A 22,037-nucleotide genomic window follows, 5' to 3' on the forward strand; every position below is an offset into this window, starting at 1 on the left:
ATATGTTCCTGTTTTATTACTGCATGGATGGGGGTCTCTGATGCTGTGGGAATAAGGACTAAAGTGCTTGATGCTTTAATATTTTAGCCACAGCATTAGCTAATCAATTTCTAGACTGTATGTGTTAAGATGAAAAAGCAGTAAACTCAAGTGATACCTTAAGACTAGAAACCTCTTTTAAATATCACAGTGAACTTAGATAAACCTAAAGGCAAATAGGTGTGTCTGGTTTGCCTTCTATTTGCTGAACCGTTCTGTTGGTTCAGGAGATGAAATAACAGAAGTTTCCTCCGGTCCCCAGTGCAGAAAGCCCGGCCAGGGTGCACATGCGAGGGTGTCACAGAGACACAGGGCTGCGAGAGTAAGGGCTGGGGGTCCTGCGAGAAGGGGAGGATATTATCAGCTCACAGACTCTGGAGATGTTGGCTCCTGCCTTGCCTGTTTGTCGCCCTCCTGCTCGGCAAAAGGCAGCGCCTGGTGCGTCCCTGCCTTCCCTCTGCGTGCCTGGCATCTCGGCAAGTCCTCAGCCATCCTGAGATGAGGCAGCCTCCTCCCGGGAATGGGCATCTGAAGGTAAACCGTAGTTTTAGACGCTGTTATTAATACCGTCATCACGAAAATAACTCGGGAAAGCTGCTGCGAGCCCTGAGGTGGTTCCCATATCCACCATGGAGAACCGAGCCGGATGGACAGCGCTGGGAGCGAGTTCCACTCCCGGGCTCCGGCCGAGCCGTGCGCGGGGGGTGACACCCGCTCAGCCCCATTGTCCCCTCCCCGCCGGCCCGGCCTGTCCTGTCCTTCCCTCCGGCCCTTCCCGGCGCCCACGTTCCCTTTGCCCCGGCGGAGGGTTCGGCACCTGCCCGGGCCCGGCGGCGGCCACGCGCCCTTTATGTCCGGAGCGGGCGCGGTGCGCGCTCCCGCCGGGCCGGCTGCGGGTGCGGGGTGCGCGGTGCGGGCAGCGCCCGGCCGCCGGTCCCGCTCCCAGCGAACAATGGCAGCGGCGGCGCTGCCCGGCACCTCCTGAATGGGCGCAGGGCTGGGGGGGGGCGGCGGCGAGGAGGAGGAGGAGAAGGGGGAGGCAGCGGCGGCGGCGGCGGGGCGAGGCGGGAGCCGCCGCCCCCCATCCTCCCTCCCGCCCTCCGCCCGTCCCTGCGCAGGGAGCGCGGGGCCGGGGGGCCCGTCCGTGGGGCGGCGGCGGCGGGGGCGGCGGCGGGGGAAGGGGCGGGGGCCGGCGGCGGGAGGCGGGGGCCGGGGGCGGGCGCGTCCACCTGCGCGCGCCGGGCCCCGGGCGCATGGAGCAGCGCTGAGCCGCAGCACCGGCAGCGCCCGGCGGGCGGGGGGACCCCCGCTCCATCGCGGGCCCCGCGCCGAGGTGAGTCCCGCCGCGGCGGAGCTTCAGCCACACACACCCCCCCCACACCACCCCACCCCTCCCTCCCGCGCCGGCAGCACCGCGGGGGCAGCGGGGGAGGAGGAGGAGGAGGGGATGCTGATGGCAGCGCCGGCCTGCGCGGAGGCCTGCGGGGAAGTTGCGGGGGGTGTGTGTGTGCGAGGGTGGTCTGAGGTGACGGGGGGGGGGCGGTAACTTGGCGCCGTGGCCCCCCCACCCCCGGGCAGGTGCAGCTCGGGGCGAGGGCGCCGCCCCGCCGGGCCCCCCGGCGGGCGCGGGGGCCGCGCTTACTTCAGCCTCGGCCAGAACAAAAACATAATGAAGGAGGGGGGGGATGGGATTTTTATTTTTATTTAAGGGGAAAAAAAAAAAAAAAAAAAAAAAAAAAAAAAAAAAAAAGGAGCCCCAGCCCTGGGAGTAGCTGTCACCGCGCGCATTAAACTAGAGAACTGGCTAATCAAATAAAACTGGCTCATTGTCTGAAACTCTATCCCAGCGCAAAATGCGGCTGTGAATGTAATTAACCATCTGTCTGGCGGGCGGCGGAGCGCCGGGTCCGTGCGGTCGGCACCCGGGCGCTGCCATCCCCGAGCCCCGGGATGTGCCCGGTGTGTGCGCCAGGAGGATGCTGGGGCGAGGGGGGGGGGGGGGAACGAAATCCTCCCTCGGCTCCGAGGCGAGCGAGCGATGCACGGTGCGCTAGATGAAGCCAAACAAGCCGTGAGGGACCGGCGATGAGCGCCGAGGCGATCGCTGCCGTGCTCGGGGTGATGCTCCGCCGCGTTCCGCCTCCCGCGGGGAACCCGCGCAGGATGGGTGCGTATTTGGGGGATCCGCGGCCGGCAGCCGTGGGTGGATGCGTGAGGCCGGAGGGAGCGGTGCGCCTGTGCGAGCCGAGGCCTCAGTGAGCCTCTTGCGGGAAAACAAAACGGCTCCTTGGTCCTTAAATCCTCCCGGAGGGTTTTTTTTTCCACCTCCACCCCCCGTTTCCGCCCGGCGCTTTGCTCGTCCCCCCTGCCCCGCGCCGGCCCCGAAACCTCTGTGCAGCCATCAACATCCTGGTACTCGGCTGTGCCGCGCCGGAGGTACCTGCTGGCATCGCTGGAGCGGCGTGGTACTGCGGTAACACCGAGCCCACGCTGCTGCCAGCGGGGCTCGGTCTGCTCTACACACGCTCCTGCCTCTTGCTTTGCTGTTTTACATTTTTTTTTTTATTATTATTTTATATTTTTTTTTTGTACGTGTGCGTGATTTGGTAAAGGAATAATACAGAGGCTAAAAGATAGCGGCAGCGCTCAGGCAGGTAGGATGCAATTTAAAGTCGCTCCTGCTAATACCCCATGCAAGACTGCATTTGTTAAGGTATGCGAGCTGTGCAGAAGGCAGCAGTCTTTAGTGAATCACTTTTGAAAAACAAATACTTGACAAAAGAACCAGACCTGCTAAATGGATAACAATTATGTAAGCCTATAGTAGGTTTTGATGTATGTCAAGTCTGTTAAATAAATCAACCTGTTCAGTGAATAAATCTGCTCTGCACCAATGCTTTATTATAATTTTTTTTAGGAGAATAAACCTGTGTATTTAAGACGATTTTAGTGATGTGAATCTCACGGCCAAGCCCCATAGCTGCCAGTGGCACAAGACAAATCCGTGGGGAGGGTGGGGTGCAGGAGCATGGGGAGGGATAAGGTGGATATTAAAAATACACAAAGATGTGCATAAGGATTCCTAGTGATAAAATTCTCACTGATCCATGTCTTGATGGAGTATTTGCTTTGCAGTGGCAATGGCCCATACAAAGCTACATTGATTTAGCTCGCTCTGTTCACGATGGCAGTTCTGGTGAATAATTATTTTCCCAAAAGCCCTAACCAAGGGAAGAAAGAGAGTCCCTGCTTGGCCTACACAGTAGTACAGTATCTTTGAAAGCGTGTATCCGGCTGCAAATAAAGAGAGCCAGTTCAAGTGTTACTACACTCAGCAGGAATAAAAGGGAGGCAGAAAAGGGGAGCACCCGGCCGCCTTCCCCGTGTGCCTCGTCCCCCTTTCCCTCTCTGCTCCTCGCCCTCCGCTCGGCTTTGGGGGCGGGGAGGGGGGATTTTTGTGGGTTTGTTTTTCCTTTTTTTCTCGTGTTTGCCGTCGCCTTTTGGAGGCGAGGCTCTGGCAGCCCCACTTCAACGTTGAGTTCTGAATGCTGAGGAGTCTCTTTGAGATTGGAAAAAAAAAAAAAAGAAGAGAGGTTGTGGCCAGTGGGTTTTAACTTCCCAAGCTGGGACAGGGAGTACGTGTGTGGGGCAGTGCCTTGGTGGTGTCCTTCTCTTTTGAGATGGTGAGGCCTCGTGGATGGTTTTGTGATGGCTCACGTGTGTATCTTTTCCCTGGCTCTGCAAAGAAACACATGAAAAGACTCAAATGTTCTTGCAGCACCAAGAAGGCCCCAGGCTTGGGGAGAAAGTGTTCCCAAACAAAGGGGTCTGGCTCAGGTTGGATCCTGGGTGTGGGACCCAACCACGGATGAGAGGTGCATTTTTTTGGATATTAAGGCTTTTCCATTGTAGCAACAACCCAACCGTGCTGCTTTGCTTTCCCCCAGCACGGCAGTGAACCGTCCCCTTGAAGTTTATGCCCCGTTGCAAACGAAAAGCAGCATTAGGAAATAATCTTTTCCTTGGGCAGAATCCAGGGAGGAGAGCTATGGATGCTCCAGGCCTTGCCCTGGTCCTTGTGTGGGGGCTCCTTGATGTTGCCCTTGCTGAGTTTGTGTTTGGCCATGAGACAGGTGGGTAGCCTGACTGTTTACCAGAATAAAATCACTATTGTTTCTCAGTAATGACAGCTTTTGGTCTGTGAGGGTATTTAGAAAAAAAATATTTTGAGAATTGGAAGCAAAATAATTGTTATGTAATCCACCTGTTACGTTCAAAGTCCTGTTTTCCACCTGGGAGAGGATTGCACTTTTTTTATTTTTATGCTACATCTTTGTGTACTTTTAGCCCCGCTTGAGTTGGCTTTATAATCATTACCTGTGTATACAGTCAGGTGCTTGACGAGCCTGATTTTGTGGAAGCTGCCAGCAGTGAGTAAATGAGCCATGTGGCATAAAACTGAGCAAACCATGATTTGTTGGTACCTTGCTCTTCCCTCTTCTCTCTGAGCTGGTCTTGTACACCCACAGTGTCACCTGTGCTCTTCCAGCACAGGGACCCACCTGATTTCTTACCTGTAATGTGGTGTGAGAGGCGTGGTGGGATCTCAGCCTTTTGGGGCTTTTTTGATTTTTAGGGCTCCTGGGTGCTGTTACAACCAAACATGATGAAATACTTGCCATGTGCTCTGTAAGTTACAGATGCTGAAGATGATGAACTGGTTTGAGCATCCAGGTGTGGGGGTTTACCTGAAGGATGCAGGAATTGAGGATAAAACCTGTCCTGCTGCCAGTGCCAGAGGGTTGGTGGCACTGCTGACCTGCCTGTGGCCACGAGGAGAAATGGAGAGTGTTTGGGAAAGCTGAGCCACAGGGAAGTTTGCAGGAGGAGCCACCAGTTCTGCAAATGAGCCCTTCTCCTTAGCAAATTCATCTTAGAACAGCCAAGGGAAGTGGCTTTGGTGCCGTGGTGCTTTGGACTGTGGTGGTAGCGCTGGGTGGATTTTGTTTGCGGTTCAGGGGAGTAGCATGTAATCTGTGTAATGCTGCTTTTGTGTGCCTCTATTGCAAATTGACGTCTGGGGAATGACATGAAGCAAAGGCTCTAGACCAGCAGGTCTGTGATATTTTTGTAGCAATGTCTTTTTATTCAAAGCAGGTGTCATGGAGATCTTTCATCCCAGGATTTCTTTCATCCCTGGCGTTTGTTAGCTCGTGTTAAAACTTTAAATCTTGAGAATTTCTTCTGTACAGAAGGTGTTCCTCATGTTGCTCTGGCATGGGCTGAGCTATGATTATGCAGTCTCCAAAGAGTGACACGGATGAGGTGGATCTGTGTCTGCATTGCTACGTCAGCCCTGTGAATAATCCAGGGCTGTGGCCCAGTGCCCTCCAGTCCCAGGCAGGGTCTGTGCCAGCTCAGTCTGAGGAACTGCAGAGATTTGGGAGTGGGGAGTGCTGGGGGTATTGTCCCTGGGCAGAGATTTCTTCTAACCCTTAAGCATTCAGAAGCTGATTTATGCCCAGCAATCTGAGCTCGTATTTGCAGTCTTGTTTGCCTTTAAAAAAAGCTTTTGACTAGGAGATAACTGATTTGCTTAATTTATCCAGGCTCTTGTCTCGATAGTCTCCCATGGTGGAAAATTCTGCTGGCTAATTGTTGCCTTTCAGTGATCCTGTACATCATTGTTTTGTGCTGCATCTTCAGAATCTGGGCGGATGTGTCACTAGAAGTTTCTGATCGGTCTCCTTGTCCTGATTTATTGGTGTTGCTCCCTTCTGGGAAGGTGGAACCACAGTCTGCTGGCCCAGCAGCATTGCTTCTGCTTGGACCCCAGCTAATTAATTTACCCCATCAGTTTAACACCTTCCTGAATTGAAACTATCAGGACTGTGATCTCTGTCTCTGCCAGTGGCTGTTGTTTTTCCTTCGGCATCAGACCACGAGTGCCTCTGTCTCAAGAGGGAGCTTGAGGTCTGACTTGGGATGTCACCTTGATTGGTGTTGCAGTGCCAGTCTCTGGTGTGTCACTGGGGCTGGCAGGAACAGCAGGGGTCGTGGGCCTGGCCTTGACACCAGTTAGGGGTTTTCTTGCCAATTTATCAGTTTATCAATTTATCCTCTTGCTCCTGCGGGGTTTCTGTTGTGCAGAAGGGACTCCTCGTGGTGGGTTTGGTGTGAAGGTTCCTTCCTGCTTTGTGGTCTTCCCTGCTTGTGTCTGGAGCTGTTTCACACTGAGACCCTTGGAGAGAGGAGTGTCAGGATTTCTAAAATAACACCAAACCCAGGCATTTTCTACCTCTGCTCTCCCCTGGAGTAAGGAGCTCCTCACATACTAAAACCCAGCATTGTCACTGTCCTTTTCCTGACGTGCTGAAACTCTGAGAAGGTGGCTGATGCTGTGAGACCATTGCATTTTTGAGGTATTTGGACACTCAGATGGAGTTTATCAGGAAAATGAGCTCTTGTGGATCTTGCAGGACATGGCCAGACTCTCAGGAGTGCCAGGACATGCTCACAGCACTCCTGAGAGCTTCTTGGTTGTTTCATTCCCAGAATGAGACCTGGGCCCTCAAATTCCCAGCTTTCCCAGTTCCATTCCAGGTGAGGTCTCTGCTTTAGGAGCTGTGTCCTTATTGAAAAAATCAGATTCCTTTCCTCGCACTTGGGAGGATTTTAATTGTGAGTTACAGCACAGAGGAACCAAACATAGAAAAGATGAGTTCTGTGGGTGAATTTTGTTTCCTGTACAATGTCCCAATGAATGAGCAGAGTCTTTGATGGAGGAGAGAAGCTGAAGCTTTATGAAGGGCCTGTTTATTGGCATTAATTATTTTTTATTAGTTACAGCATCCGTAGTCTGTTGGCAGTAGAAGAGCCCAAAGTAAGAATATTAATTCTTCAGAAGTTTTTCAAAGCTTGCATTTTTCATAAGAAGCTTGTGAAGCTTCAAATCTAAAGCTTCCAAAGCCCTTTTTTTTTTTTATTCTTCAGAAGTGCCACTGAAGCTCTTTTTTTTTAAAATTTTTCGTATTTTAGCTGAAACTATGAGTTTTACACATAGAAAAAAAAAATAAAAATAGTTCTTTCCCATCCACTGCATTGGCCCCAATTTTCAGGTCCCTTTGCTAGTAATTTTCTGTCCTTTTCCCCCTCTTCTGGTTGGGGTTTTACTCAGTGGCTGAAGCACAGATGGATATGAAAGGTGGGTTTGTTTGTGACTGGCCAGTCAGGACAATACTTGACCTTCACAGTTGTTGAATAACTTCAGAGAAATACTTAACTGCTTCATGAGAACGAGGAGGGTGGCTGGGAATTTAACCAGTACAGAGGGAACCTGGTGTCTGTTTGGCCAGCAAGCAGCATTTTTTTTATTTATTTTTTTTTTTTTCTGGTAAGCTTGCAAGGTCATTTTTTAATACTCTGAATATGAATTTAAGGGTCATGCTGGTACTTCAGTGGTTATACAGATGGAAGCTGGGTCTTATTTCATATTGCTCCAGGGAATGGAGCAATTAGTAATCTTGGCTCTCTCTGAGCCTCAAGGGGGAAAATGAAAATTGCCTTTTTCAGGGTGGTCACTGCTCTCATTTGCATGAAGAAAACTGTTGGGGAGCGGGCTGATTTTAGCTACAAAAATTTGTGATGTGGGTTTTTTTGTTTAATGTTTCTGCCAACATTACATGGACAGGTTAACTTCACTGACAGCTGTGCCTGTCAAGAGCAGAATTGAATGGTAGAATTTTTTGGGAAGATCCGAAGGGAAAGCGCTGCTGACCGCAATTTCTCAGCTCAGCGTTAAAGCAAACAAGCAAACCCCAATCTCCCTGGCACCACTGGCTCTGTAGGGAGCAGCACACAATAATTTCCATTGGGTTTGTTTATGCCTGCCTCTAAGAAAATCTCCTATATCAAAATCACCTGTCCATGCAGTGACTCGACGGAGATTCATTGTGAAGTCCATGGAGTGTTCACTGCCGGCTCGTGCAGGAGTTCAGCTGCCTGGGACACAAGCAGCATGGCTTGATGGATAACAGTGGAGTTCAGCACCACTCCTAGCCCACAGTGCCTGTGGTGTTAGCCCAGCCAGGCACGACAAATTCAGAGGAACCCCTCAGCCAAAACTTCCCACAGAACAAATAATTTGTCCTAACCCTTCACTTACTTAATTGTCTTATTTATCTGGTTAGTTTGGTGGAGTTTGTGCTGCAGGAAAAGGAGTTTTGTTTATTGTGAGCGTTTCTTTGGTTAATTTGTGCTCTTTCCTTGCCTGCTGCTTGCTGAGTTTGAGCAGTGCCTCATCAGCAGCCTTTTGGGAGGTGGATGGGAGGCTGGGCAGGCCAGTGTGTTTCCAAGGAGTTTCTGGTTTGAAAGAGTGAATTTTTGATTGGCTTGATCGCTCAGCATCACAACTTATGGCTCTTTTAGGCAGCATAAAGTTGTGTTTCAGGATTTACCTTCAGGCTATAGTTTATGTCCCTGTACAGTGCTGAGCTGAGAACCACGTGCTGCTTACAGTTCTCTATTCTTCTGCAAAAGGTGTTTAAAACCTGGTGCTTAATCATCAACAGGGTCTAGTGCTGATTTCACCCTTTGGAAGCAGTCCTGGCTTTGCAGGAAGGATGGGCATTGGCTGTGCTGCAGAGCTGGAGCTCGTTAGTGACCGATGCTGGCCGCCATGTGGTTGTGTGGAATTACTTTTGTGTGGAATTGCTGATTCTGACTGCTGGAGTACGGAATTACAGGTTCCAGTTCATGTGTTAAGCAAAGCCTGGTATCTCAGTTCTCTCTGGTTTTGTTTTTTTTCCCCTATTATCCTCCTTTCCACCCTTGTTTGTGTTGTTCACCTCTCTATTCACAATCTGTGTGCTGGATTCCTCACTAGGATGAGTTCAGGACTTCCTAAAGGTCACTTCAGGGGGAGCTTGGGAGCATCTTGGATTAACTTTCCAACCTGTGCAGGTGGTCTGGAGGGGTTCTTGGGTGAAATGAGTGGCAAAACCTCAATGCCAGCAAAGAGCCAAGAGCAGGAACGGAGGAAGGTGGCTCCTAGGAAGGGATTGCTGGTGGGACATTCAGGGAAAGTGGTGGGGAAAAGAGGAAAATGCTGCTTAAATTGTATTTTGGAGCTTTCTGGCCTGGTGTGGTATGGGAAAGTCTTCATCTGCATTGTGATCAGTGAGTTTGTGCGTGGTGGAGTCCAAATATTGTATCAAATGCTTAATCAGTGTCTTGTGCCTTAAACCTCATGGGGAAGCAGAAGGGTTATGTTCCCCATTGCAACATGCAGTAAACGTAAAATACCTGAAATCTGCAGCTGACAATATAATTTATGAGTTCTGACCCTGCATTGGTGATGTTAAAACAAAAGGCAATTTAAGAGTATTACGATATTTACATAATATATATCAAATATATTGTATCTATATAATACACAATTATATTTAAGGGTATTATCCTATATTATATAATATACATTATTCAGTTAGGCCTGGGTATTTGCTGAATGGGCTGTGTTAAATAACTCCTTCGTTTGCCAGGGTCAGGTTGAAAACTTGATGTGCAGCTCAGAGTTTAATCAGCATTTTTGTTATTTTGTTAATACCTTCATCCTCCTCCCTGCATTTATGGGTACAGCCATACCCTGTGGTGGTGGCTGCTAAACTTGTTATCTGTGGCTATTTGAATAATTTCTTTTTGGGGCAATGTAAGGCTGCTTAAGTAAAGATAACAAGAGGGCAGAGGAGGGGTTGGAATGAGCATTTCCAGGTCTGATGGGTCCTCCTCAGAGTCCCCAGCTGCTTCACACTCTGCTCTGTCTGTCCTTGAACAACTTCTGTGCATTGCATGGTAAATGGAAGTGAAAATATTTTGTTTGATGTTATTTATTCAAATCTGGAAAGGATGGTTGTGCAAAGACCAAAGAAAAATGGTTTTAGTCTGACAAATGCCAAGGGTTTTTGTTTTGTTTTTAAAGCCCAAGCAAACCCTTTGGGATCCTTGGCTGGGTATATAATAGCATGAAATACACCATTCCTTTCATTCTGCTCCCTAAAAATCTAATTTTTTATGCATTTAAAGTGGGAGTTGAGGCAAAAACAGAGTTTAGCTCTGTTGACCTATATTTATGAAAAGAGAAGGCTTGCTAAGTGCTGCAAGAAAAGAATATATAGTGCTGTTGGTATACTCTGACAAAATGTACACACATCCTAAAACCAATTTTGGGATTCTTCATCTTCTTACTGAACGTTTAAGCCCTTTCCAGCCAGATTCAATCCATTTTTGCAGTTCATGGCATGTGTATTCAGGCTGCCATTAACAGCCATGAGGCATCAGTGAAGAAGGACAGCAAAACAGGGAATCTAGAATAAGCAAGGGATAGTGGTGGTGCTGAAACCTTCCCTGATCCCAAGGTTTTAAAGGTGAACTTTTAAACTTTTTTTTCCCCGTTTCCTTTTTGTTGTTTTATTTTTTAATTCAGCCCACTCTCTATAAAAGTGCAGTTTAATGGTTATCATGCTGCTTCTTGCATAACTGTGGCACAGATGTTATTTTTTTTTGTAATGTTGCCTGACATATTTGAAAGGGAAAGAGAGGAAGGGAATTTATACCCTTTAGAGATGAATATGTGAAGCCTATTAGTCTTAAAAAAAGTGTGAAGAGCTAGTTAGAGCTGGAGCTGGCACATCTCTGAAAGGCTGATCTGTGGAGTGGAGCTCTTCAGATAAAGAATGAACATGTTTTATCTTCTGGAGTTTGTTGTGTGTGTTACCAGACAGCCTAAAATCCAAACTTGGTGGGGTATGTAATGTTTAGGCACGTGATTAAATATTTTGTGGAACTGAGACCAGATCCAAATGCATATTTAATAAAAACACCCTCCAGAATTAAGTTTTACGCGATAATCACCGGTGGTGCTCGGAGTTAAAGGATGTGAAGATGAAATACCTCGCTCAGCATGGGTAGTACTGAATGTTTAAGTGTTTATTTCACTGCAGCTGCAAACAACACCTTTAAAGTTGCTTTCTTATGAAGCCTTGACTGAGAAAATACAGTTAGAAGTTACAGTTTTAGCAGAAGGAAAAAATTGCATTCAGGGCTACCATTTCCTGGTGGAATAGGCATGAGAACATGAAATCATCTCCTTTTGGCATTTCTAACAGCATTAGAAGTTTTAAAATAGTAGAAATGCAAATAAGCAGAGTGAAAATGATAGATGCTGTATTTATATTTATTTATGTATCATAACAGAATGCCTGGTGTTTCGGATCAGCACAGTGTGCCTGGATTCTCAGAGTATTTGTTTCATAAACAGGGATAAAGCTGCAGAACCCACCTCTCCCTGCTCTACAGAGGAGCAAACCAGCTCACAGGGTAATTAATGACCTGCAAGAAATGCAGTTGGGAAATGAACCCAAGGATCTTGGCTTCCCAGCCCTTGTTTGAGCCTATGGGCTGGGCAGTGGGATAATTGGGATAAATTCATAACGGGGAAAGAGAAAAGGGAGAAATGACACCCAGTGTCATGAAGCATCTTTTTGAAGTTGTGGAGTAAAGATAATTCAAATGATTCTTCTAAAAGAACTTGAAAAAAAAAAACCAAAAAAACCAGGTGAGCAGTTACAAAAACAAACAGAACGAAACCTGAGAGTGTTTTTGACTTGTTTCTGCCCAGGGCAAGACATTTTGGATTGGTTTTTGTTTTGCTTTTGTTCTGCCCTTTGCCCCTCCCTCTTGCTGGGTTACCTACTGCAGGAAATAACAAATTAGGCAAAATAAATCCTAAATTACAGCTGGAGGAGGCAGGAGCTGCTCTGTGAGGGTAAAATTGCTGAGGCTCAGGTGCACATTTTAGAGCAGTCCTTATGCCTGGGATTTTCTTCACCGAGAAGCAGGTGGGCTGTGAGTTCATTCCTCAGCTCTGCTGGTCCTGGCTGGGGGAGAAGATGTTTCACCCTTTTCCCTTGGTCCATCAGAGGCAAGGCTTCCTCACCTGGCAGCTCCAGGAGCTGGGAATTTTCTCCCTCTCCAGTGACAGCCATGCAGTGTTCAGCTTGTGGCATCCTCCTCTGGCTGAGCAAGGAAAGGATGGGAAATACGAGGCTAAAATAGAAGGTTTGTGCTGATGCAAGCTGTGTTTACTTTTGAAAATTCAGTTTATTAAACTCAAGGCTGCAGAACTCCAGGGATCAGTGATGCTGTCTGAACATCACCTTCCGCACCGCACAAGCAATTTTTCAAAATTACTTTTTTAATTAAAAGTTGTATCGGTTTAATGCGAGTTAAAGGAAAGTTCACAGGCTTAGCGTCGTCTGAAACATGCTGCAGATTTGAGAAGGAGCCTTTCCCTGCCTTTTAAAAGTTTATCCAAAATAGTGAATATGCATGGGAAGAGTGGGAAATCTCGTTCTGGACTCGGCCTCTGAGGGATTGCAGGGTGAAGGTGTTTATTGATTATCAGTCCAGCTTCACTTCCATTACCTTTGCAAGGAGCTGCAGAGCAGCAGAGTTGGAATATGAACATAAGGAAAACAAGGAGGACTCGAGGTACAGCAGAGGAAAGTCAATACAGAGCTTATTTAAATGTCAGCTGCCTGGAAGAGCTGTGCTCAAAAGCTGTGAGGAGAGATTAAGTCTGGGACACGATGGGGAAGGGAGGAGGGAGGGAGGGAGGCTGAGCGAGGCTGCTGCTGTGGGCAATGCCTGCAAAAGGAGGGAGAAGAAACTGCTGACTGCAAATTGCATCTGACAATTAGTTCTGAGCAGCTAATTGGAGAAGTTCCGTGGCTCTTGGACAGGGGAGGGCTGTGATTGTAGTTGGTGGGCGATCTGATCCGTGTTAACAGTGTTATTCGTCAGCGCCGTTGACAGGGATAAGTGACACCCATTACAAATCTGTTTACTACCTCTAGATAATGTATTTCATTTCTGAATGTACGTGCTGGGTAGGGAGTCTCTGTAAGCACAGGATTCCTGGAATTTTACAGAACTATAGAATATCCTGGGTTGGAAGGGACCCACAAGGATCGAGTCAAACTCCCAGCCCCTTGAATCGTTTTAAATCGCATCGACTTTATTTATCCAATAGGTCAGGGTTGTAATTCTGTGGTATTTGTCAATGTAAGTGGTTTTATGTTTGGGGAGAGCTTGAGCAAAAAAAAAAAGCCGGTTTGTAGAAGAATAACCTGATTCTGAATTTCATGGCCATTTTTATTTTGAAAAGTTAGCCACTAATTACGTGTTGTACTAAGAAGTAGTTTTATTACAGTTGTGCCTGAAATAAAATTAGGTTGAGTGCTCTCATGCGGGAAACATTATTGGAGTCAACCTCCAAAATTTTGCACTTGGGGATGTGGCTTAGTGATGGACTTGGCAGTGCTGGGTTAATGGCTGGGCTTGGTGATCTTGGAGGTCTTCTCCAACATAAATGATTTTGCAAAATCCTCAGCATTTTAGGCAGGACTGGAGGTGAGAAAGATGGGGTGCTCTAGCTCATTGCAACCCAGCCAAGTTTTCCTTCATTTTGTCAGGATACAAGTTAATTCTGAATTAATTTGTAATTAATTCTGCTTAATTCTGAATGGAGTTGAGTGTTTTTGTCTTTTTGGGGAGTGTGTTCCTTGTGCAGGTGAAAGCCAGAAGGCCTGAACATGCAGCCTGTTTCTGGCAGGCCAAATTTTGTCTTAACCCTGCTCAAAACCTGTGTGGTGTAACAAGTGCTTGCTGAGGCCAGTGGGACCACGAACATGGGAGCAAAGGACAAAACAAACTCTGCTTTGGATGTGTTTCTTTGCCATCTGCATAAACACACAGCAACAAGTGTTGGTGTTCTTACCAGCTGTCCTTTGAAGTCTTGCTGTCCCACGCTGCCTGCAAAAGTGCATTTAGTAAAAAACATCCCACCTGTTGCACGTGATCCTGTGCTGCAGAGAGGCTGGGAGAGCAAACACGGCAGGATGAGCTCTGTTTGCTCTGTGTGATGCTCTGCTGAGCAGAAGGACTCCCTCCAGAAGACACTTTCTCGCCCAGAAGGGCAGGTGAGCAAGCTGGGCAGGCAGGGATCTTACAGGTAAATGGGATGTGAAGCTGAAGTTGCTGTCCCCCTCTCTGGAACTGGCTTTTATTTTCCAAAATATGCTGTGATGACAGCAGAACAGCAGAAAAGGTTTGTATTTAAAATACACAGGAGGGATCAGTGAGCCAATGTTGACTTCTCTCTTAGCCCTGTAACAGTGCCATCACTTTTCTGTCCTGTTCACCCCACTTGTTTAGTGGGATTATTAATATGGATGTGTTTCCTTCCCAGGAGTGTCCTGAAAATAAGTTAAAGTTTGAAAAGTGTGTTGAAGAAGTCTCTCAGTACTGCTTTAAACAATAGTTTTTGATTTATTTTAGTAAAAAGAAGTTTTAGTTCCTCCTCTGCTGGAGTTTCCTCCTTGCATTTTTCCTGTTGCTTGTGTGTGGAATCCCATGGCTCTTCCATTCTGCATCCTGCTTTGTAAAATGTTACATTTTATCCTGTATTGGAGAGTCAGATTTTCAGTGGTTTTTTTTTGCAGAATGGGAATAGGAGGCAACCTTCAAAGTTTGGGCTGTAAAACATCTTCCCCTTTAGATGACATAGAGGAGTTCTCATGCTTAATTGAAAGGTTCAGGATTCTATTTTCAAGACTTCTATTCTAGTGAGAGGTGGAGAGCTCTTTTTGCAGATTACTTCTGACCAGGACTGATTTCTTGTCCAAAAATTAAACTCTTTTAGCAGTTTTTTCAAAAGGCAAGGGGAGAGCCAGTGGCAAGGAGGGGTAGAGTTAAGAGGAAGACTTTCTGTAACATTTAAATGAGACATTTCTTGGAGGGGATCCTTCCAAGGGGGGGGTTGACTGTAAGTTGTATTAAAATCCTTGGATGTTTCTGGAAGTTGGATTGAAGATGAAGGGAGGGAAGAAGGACATGCATGCTGAGAGGAGTGAAGAATTTGCTCTTATAGGGCAAGGAAACACGGCACCTTCTCCTTTACAACTCTCACCTGAAGCCCATATTTCTTTCCCCTTGTGGACTTCTCTGATTCTCCTTTGGTTGTCTTTCCCTTCAGTATCAAAGCTGCATCCCCTGGAGATTTTCTTGGCTTCTGGTACCTGAGTTCACACAGGGAATGAGATGGAACAAGGCAAACTTGGTTCTAATCGCTCTCGTCTAATTCTGCTGCATAATGGAGATGAGCAGTACTTACATAACAATATCCTGGGATGTTAATAGATTTAATAACCCAGAAAGGTGGGAAGAGGTTCTGAATTACCTATAAAATGGCATCTAACTAATGAAGTTTACGGGAAGCTCATCTCTTTGAAGGAAAGTCAGATGGTAGGAGCGAGACTTCTGCATATGCTCAGAAGAGGAGACAAAATGAAGCTGCATGTCCTAATCAAACTCCCGTTAAAAATAAGTTCTGAGGTGCTGTTGGATTATGCCAGTAATACAGGGCTTCTGGTTCAAGTCTTACAAAAATGTAAACAACAGAGACTCCTTTAGATTTAATTTTTTTTTTTTTTTTCCAAGTGTAGATATGTTCCAGTCTTGGGGATTAGAACTCTGTATGTGCCCAGCAAAAACAATCGGTTCATTAATGCTGCTTTGTTAGACCTTGCCCCCCTCTTGCCATGGTGATAAGGGACCTTAATTAGATCCCAGAACAAATGCTGGAGAGCTTGACAAAAAGGAGAAACGTGGGGAGGGGGTGGAGAAATACTGAGATGTTGTTAGCAGATACATGCAGAGAGCTGTATCTTGCAGAGGAGAGACTGTGTTTTATGGAAAACACTGGTTTCCTTTCCCAGGAGCACAGCCTGTGCTGCCAGGCTGGAAACATCCATGGACAATGTGTGGGATTGGCACTGGCAGCTCCTCAGATCCTGCTCCCAGGTGGGAGCACCTGTCCATGGGAGACAGGACAAGGAAGGCGCTGCTGGTGCAGCTGTGGATTGAAAATGGATATTCCTAAATCTGTGCTGGATGCTGCTGATGTTCCCCCATCCCCTTCATCCCCCATGAAGTGGCCAAACCAGTGGGTTGATTCATGTGTTTATATTTGAACAAAAAAATGTCTGTGAGGGGAGGGTTGGAAAGGGAGGAGGGGGAGAGTTCAGAGGATTTTTATGGATGCCATCGGCAGAGAGGCCATAAGCAAAAGGGGGAATTATTATTATTATTATTATTATTATTATTATTATTAAACAATGAAAAGGAAGGTTGGCAAATAACATTAGCTGGAATGAGGAGGAGCTTTCTCTGACAAGCAGATCTCCATGTGGTTTCAAAAAAGCAAGTGTGCAGAAACACAGGCATTAAAAATTAAGAAATGCTGGGTTTTTCTCTTTGTTTTCTATTATTGTGTGCTCGGGTTGCACCTTCAAAACTTCTGTGCCATCGTTCGAGGTAGAACATTAACTCCAGGTTAAAATCTCAGCTTTTCATTAACTGCATTTCCAGGCTGAAATTGGAGGACTGTGGCTGTCAGCTCCCATACCTTTGTCTCCAATCTTACTGATTAGTTGTACTTCATAATTATTCCTTGCTTAAATTACCTTTCAATAAATCATAATAAGATTATCTCTTTTGAGTTTCTCACGGGAAGTGTGTTTTTCTGGCCATAAGACAGTTGCTCTCTGAGCAACTAATTTATTAATTTATTTTTATTTTCATGTCAGGTTTTCTGTATCACACTGACATGTCTTGGTGCACAGGTGAAGATGTTTCAAGCGAAATTTATTGCATTACAAGATGATGCATAAAAGCCAGCCCTGTTGTCAAGGTCTATCAAGCAGTTTAAAGCTTGAAATTGGATCTCTGTCTAGCCTAATATTTTAGAAACTTTTAAGTAAGAACAAGGTGTAATTCCTCTATTTTAAAAAATAGGCCTCTGCAAAGCATGCATCAAACCTGCCAGCATTTTAGTAAATATATCAAAAAGCAAATTCAGGTGCCTGTAGACCTACATCTCATTTAAACACATTATAGTAGGTGCTAAAGTAATCCTGTGAGAGGCAGGTGTTATCTCTGAGTAAATACAGAACTGTCCATCAGCCCTGATGATGTGAGAGTGCCTCTGTATGAGCTCTGTGTGCCTGGGGAAGCAGCAGGAGCGAGCTGTGTGGCACTCACAGGTTCTGGGTTTGGTGTTTTGTGCCATTTCCTTCTGAGCTGCTTGGGTTTGGGCAGGGTTTGGTTACCAGGAGTAAAAATAAAAAGCTGCAGGGGTCGTGGTTTGCTGCCCTGCCCAGGCTGGCTGTGACAGTGATGCAATAGGTTCCTTTTAACAAAGGTAGCTTTGTTTTTCCTGAAATATGTTCAGGAAAGAGAAACTATTTAAAGTCTGCTAAGTACGAGATATCTTGCAATTTTTCACTCATCCACTATTTCTGTGTGTTTCCAATACCTCTCTTCAGGATATTTATTCAAGGTTAACAGAACCTTCTTTACAGTTCTTGCTGTTCTTTCAAAACCCTGGATTTCATTATTTTTTAATTTACCTAGAGAGCACAGTGGCCTTAAACATCCAGGACTATCCAGTATTAGTTTCTGTTTTGCAAGGACAGAAAGAGGTTTCTCTTTGGAACTGAATGGGAACTGAGGTAGTTCAGTTTAAGTTTTTCACTTTTCCTTTGCAGTCTGAGAGTGACTTGTTTCAGCTTAAACAAGTTATAAGTATTATAAAGATGATTTCATGGACTCTCAATGGAAAGGAATTTCAGATAAATACATACAAGATGACTGTAGTTTTAGTAACATGAATAAAATAAGAGATAAAGGTAAAGTAGGGGGAGGAGATTGGAATTTTCAGATGGCTGAGATGGAGGAGTGAGGAGGATGAGCAGCAGTACCTCTGCCTGCCACGTAATTGGACCTCAGAATAAACTGGAGACCAGGTGTCCCTGCTCTGTAAACCTGTGGTCTGCAAAATTATTGTCAGATAAATGTTACAGCAGGAAAGAAACCTATAAACTCGGGCTTTTATGGCTTATAGCATTGTTAGTTGTAAATAACACCATTAAAATCCACCCTTTTCAGGCAGATGCTTCAGGAGGAGTGAATATGAACTCCTGCCCATCTTCAGGAGCAACAGAATTCAGGGAAGGTCTCAGTGGGAGCTGTTCTGGAGGTGGCTGCTGGTGTGGTGTGAGCCTGGTGAAACCAGAGCAGCACATCTGGAAATTGCCTTCAATGTTTATAAAGCTGCAGGGGTTGCTTCTGTGTTGTACCTGGTTGAACATCTTGGAGTTCTGGGGGTAAAAAAAAAAAGGCAGGCAGAGGATAACCCAACTGCATTGCTTAATATTAAGTTGAATTTGCTTAAGGGTTTTAGTTTGAAAGGAATAAAATGAATATTTCCGTCTTCATTGTTAGTGCCCCCCATGGCAGACTCACTGTCTGTGCTGGTGATGGAACTCTCTGACTTGGGTTGGAGTTGCTCCTGTCAGAGCAGGAAAAGCACAGTCAAGGTATTAAATACTGTGATTAGATGATGTGGAGGATTTAGTCCTAAATAATGATTTATTTCTTTTAATCTGTTGTTCCCAGTGCTTGTACATCTTATCTGAGAAATTCTGTTTGGCTCTTACTAAGTCAAAACATTGTCAGAGAGTTTTTAAAGCCACCATTTAAAGCTCAGATTTTGAGTTTAAACTCGGACCTTTGCTAATTCCCACCAGTGGCTGGCTGGTCTGCATGCAGACAAATACAGAGAGCAAAGTGGAAGTGCCAAAATGCCAAATGCTCCCTGTCCCCCAGCAGGTTTGCAGCCAGGGCAGCAGCAGCAGCTCATGGAAAGGTGTGTGACTTGAGGAAGACACCTCTGAGTTAAGCTGATAAAACCTCTCTTTAATCCTTACTCTGGTTTCCACCTACTCCAATTAATTATGGAGATGAGTTGTTAGTGGTGACTTTTATGAAACCGTGTGTAAACAGTGTGTATAATGAAAACAATAAAGACCTCATTTGTAGATCAGACATTAGGGAGACAGGATTATTTCCTGGCTCAAAGCAGGTGTCAGGTAGGTGGATAGCTCCCTTTGTGTGTGAGGTTCATGGCAGGCAAGGGGGGTAGTGTGCTTTGGAGAGGTGTCTGGATTTTACAGGCTGGATTTGTACAAGTGCTGTCCAACTGGTGCATCCACACCCGTGCTGGTTTGCTGGAGCTGTGTAACGATGGTGCAGCCACGCCAGCAGAGAAATGTGTGTGGGAGAAGTCCTTGGTGGCCTGGCTTCTGCTGTTACAGTTTCTCCTGAGTTAATTGTTGAAGCCTTGCATTAAAAAATGAAACCTAATTAAGGATTAAGCGAGTTGAACAGTGTATTTGCAGCGAGTCTGTTCCAAGTCTTGATTTGACAACTCTGAGTGTGTTCTCTTGAGAGAGTTTCATCATGAATCTGAGGTGTGTCCAGGAACAGGACTGGAAGAGACTGAATCAAGGTCGTATGGAAATGATGCACAGCTTGTTTAATAGCAGATCAGCAATCCCAGTCAGGGTTAGGAGTCACTTGCCAGGGGTGTGTGCTTGACCTGGGGGAGAGCCCAGCCCTGGCACTCCTTGGCTGCTTGGCTAATACTTGTCTTGGGGCAGGAGGAATATCACTCATCCTCTGCAGCTGGCCTGCTGCTCTTCTTTCCAGCCCTCCTAGGCAGAAAAGTAGTCCAGCAAAAAAATTTGGGATGACAGCTGTGCCTGAGGGAAAGCTGGAGCTGCAGGGAGCACCACACCGCGGTCTCCAAAAAAACACAGCTCTGGTCTGGGACACTCTTTGGCTGTGGTGTCTCTTGGAGTAGTGTGGAACAGGTGTCACCATCTGGCAGGGCAGGTGGTGCCCAGGCAGCAGAGCTGGGGAGCAGCAGTGGTGGTGATGGAATGGCAAAGGTGGTGATGGAAAAGCCCAGGAGCAGCAGTGATGATGGAATGGCAAAGCCCAGGAGCAGCAGTGATGATGATGATGATGATGATGATGAAATGCTAAAGCCCAGGAGCAGCAGTGGTGATGGTGGAATGGCAAAGCCCAGGAGCAGAGTGAGGATGGAATGGCAAAGCCCAGGAGCAGCAGAGATGATGATGATGATGGTGCAATGGCAAAGCCCAGGAGCAGCAGTCAGGATAGAATGGCAAAGCCCAGGAGCAGCAGTGATGATGATGATGATGATGATGATGATGATGAAATGCCAAAGCCCAGGAGCAGCAGTGATGATGATGATGATGATGATGATGATGAAATGCCAAAGCCCAGGAGCAGCAGTGATGATGATGATGAAATGCCAAAGCCCAGGAGCAGCACTCTGGCTCCAGCAGCTGTGCCGGTACTGGAGGAGCCTGGAGTCTGTGCGGGGCTGGATGATCACGCTGGCCTGAAATGGAACTGGCAGGAAAGCTCAAGCACTGCCTGGCTGTTTGATTTGTCTCCCTGGCTTCCCCTGCCTCGTCTCCTTTGTGCTCCTGGCAGGGAGGCCGCATCTCAGGCTGCAGATGGTCACAGGGAGCCTGGCGAGGGGCTGGAAGTGACCGGGCGGCTGGCAGCCACCAGGCAGGAGGAGCCAAGCAGCAACAGCTCTTGCAGGACTGATTTACTGCTTGCAGGACCCTTCTACAGAATAGTGTAGCCTGTAATGTTGGTCTGTATATATTTAAAATATAAAATCATATATATTTAAAATATAAAATTCATTACGGTTGTTCATCTCACCACTACCCGGAGTTTGTTGTTGGTTTAATCGAGTGGTGTTGTCATACAAGTGCAGAAATGTCCAAGAAATTAAATTAGCAAGCCAAAAGTGATGGCGTGGAAGGGGGCAGAAGGCAATTAAAAGATAAGGCTTTGTAAAAGGCTTGATCCTAAGATTTGTAAGCAGATGTTCAGAGTCTAATTTTTTCTTTGTGTTCACTGGGAAGTTTCTATTTTATTCTTCTCAGCTGATGACAGAATAACAATACAGCTCCCGAGTCTGTGGTGAACAGACTCCTGTGCACTTTTTTTCATAAAAATTCTTTTTGCCATATGTGGAAGTTTACCACAGACACATCATGGCTGTGTGATTGTGTACAAGTGCTAAATGCTCTTGGTATCCATCAAATTTAATTCTGCTGCAAAAGAAATGCTCTGGCCCTGTTGCTTACTGGTGATGTTCATTAGCAAGTGTTTTTAATCCTGTTTTTTTCACAGAAGGTTAAACTGAGAGTAGGAAATTCTGATCCAGTTGTGTAAAGGTGGTGTGGACTCCCAAGGATGTCAGTGATGACAATCAGGCTGCAGAGCAAAAAACCTCCTGTCCTCCCATTGAATCCTTCAGTGCAGGGTTCCCTGTACGTAACAGAGCTGGTGGATGTTCATCCATGCGTTGTGTTGAAGTGATTTTATTTATTGTACTTTTTATGTTCTAGGAAGACCTGAAGCAGTGAGAGCTACAAGAGCCACTGCAAACTGGTCTGTCCCATCCCTGGAAGTGCCCAAGATCAGGTGTGATGGAGCTCTGAGCTCCCTGGGATAGTGGAAAGTTTCCCTGCCTATTTGTATGGATGGAGATGAGCTTTAATGTCCCTTCCAGCCCGGGCCATTGTGATTCTCTGATTGTCTGGTCAGTGTAAAATCCCACGTGTGCTTGCAACTTAATATTTTCTGCAGTTACACACCAACTTCTGATCTCCAGTGGTGGGTGCAGGCAGTATCACCGGGCTCTGCAGGAGTGTCTCAGAGTAAATGAGGTTGTTAATCAAGGCTGGGGCTTCCTCCACTTGCTGAAAGCTAATTAGGACTTGCCCAAAAACATGCATTTTTAAATGGCCTAATTGAACTGTTCAGCAGTTTAATTTAGCTGTAATGGAGACCTGAAGTCTTAGTTGTTATAGAGTGGGAGAAGACATTTATGGTTTGTGGTGGTCAGTGTAGTTACATACAGTGCAGCTCCATCTTCCAGTGGAATAAAAAATAATCAGAATCCTGCTTTTACTGGCTTGGATGCCACA

At 46.4% G+C, this 22,037-nt stretch overlaps 1 protein-coding gene across 2 annotated transcripts in view; it reads left to right on the plus strand.

Annotated features, from left to right (window-relative positions):
• Positions 1-240: 240 nt before the first annotated feature.
• NEXMIF (neurite extension and migration factor) overlaps positions 241-22,037 on the plus strand; it is a 152,300-nt gene continuing 130,503 nt past the window's right edge. Inside the window, exon 1 of one of the 2 annotated variants that reach the window (XM_088062667.1) lies at positions 241-573. The gene's annotated coding sequence lies outside the window, so the exon portion shown is untranslated. Of the gene's footprint in view, positions 574-1,253; positions 1,373-22,037 lie in introns of those variants that run through there. The other variant, XM_088062668.1, reaches the window with a different exon arrangement.

Source organism: Pseudopodoces humilis, chromosome 15 (genome assembly GCF_049639895.1).
Source record: "Pseudopodoces humilis isolate 2021_Gansu_Grassland_sample_001 chromosome 15, ASM4963989v1, whole genome shotgun sequence".
In the NCBI taxonomy this organism is placed as follows: Eukaryota; Metazoa; Chordata; class Aves; order Passeriformes; family Paridae; genus Pseudopodoces; species Pseudopodoces humilis.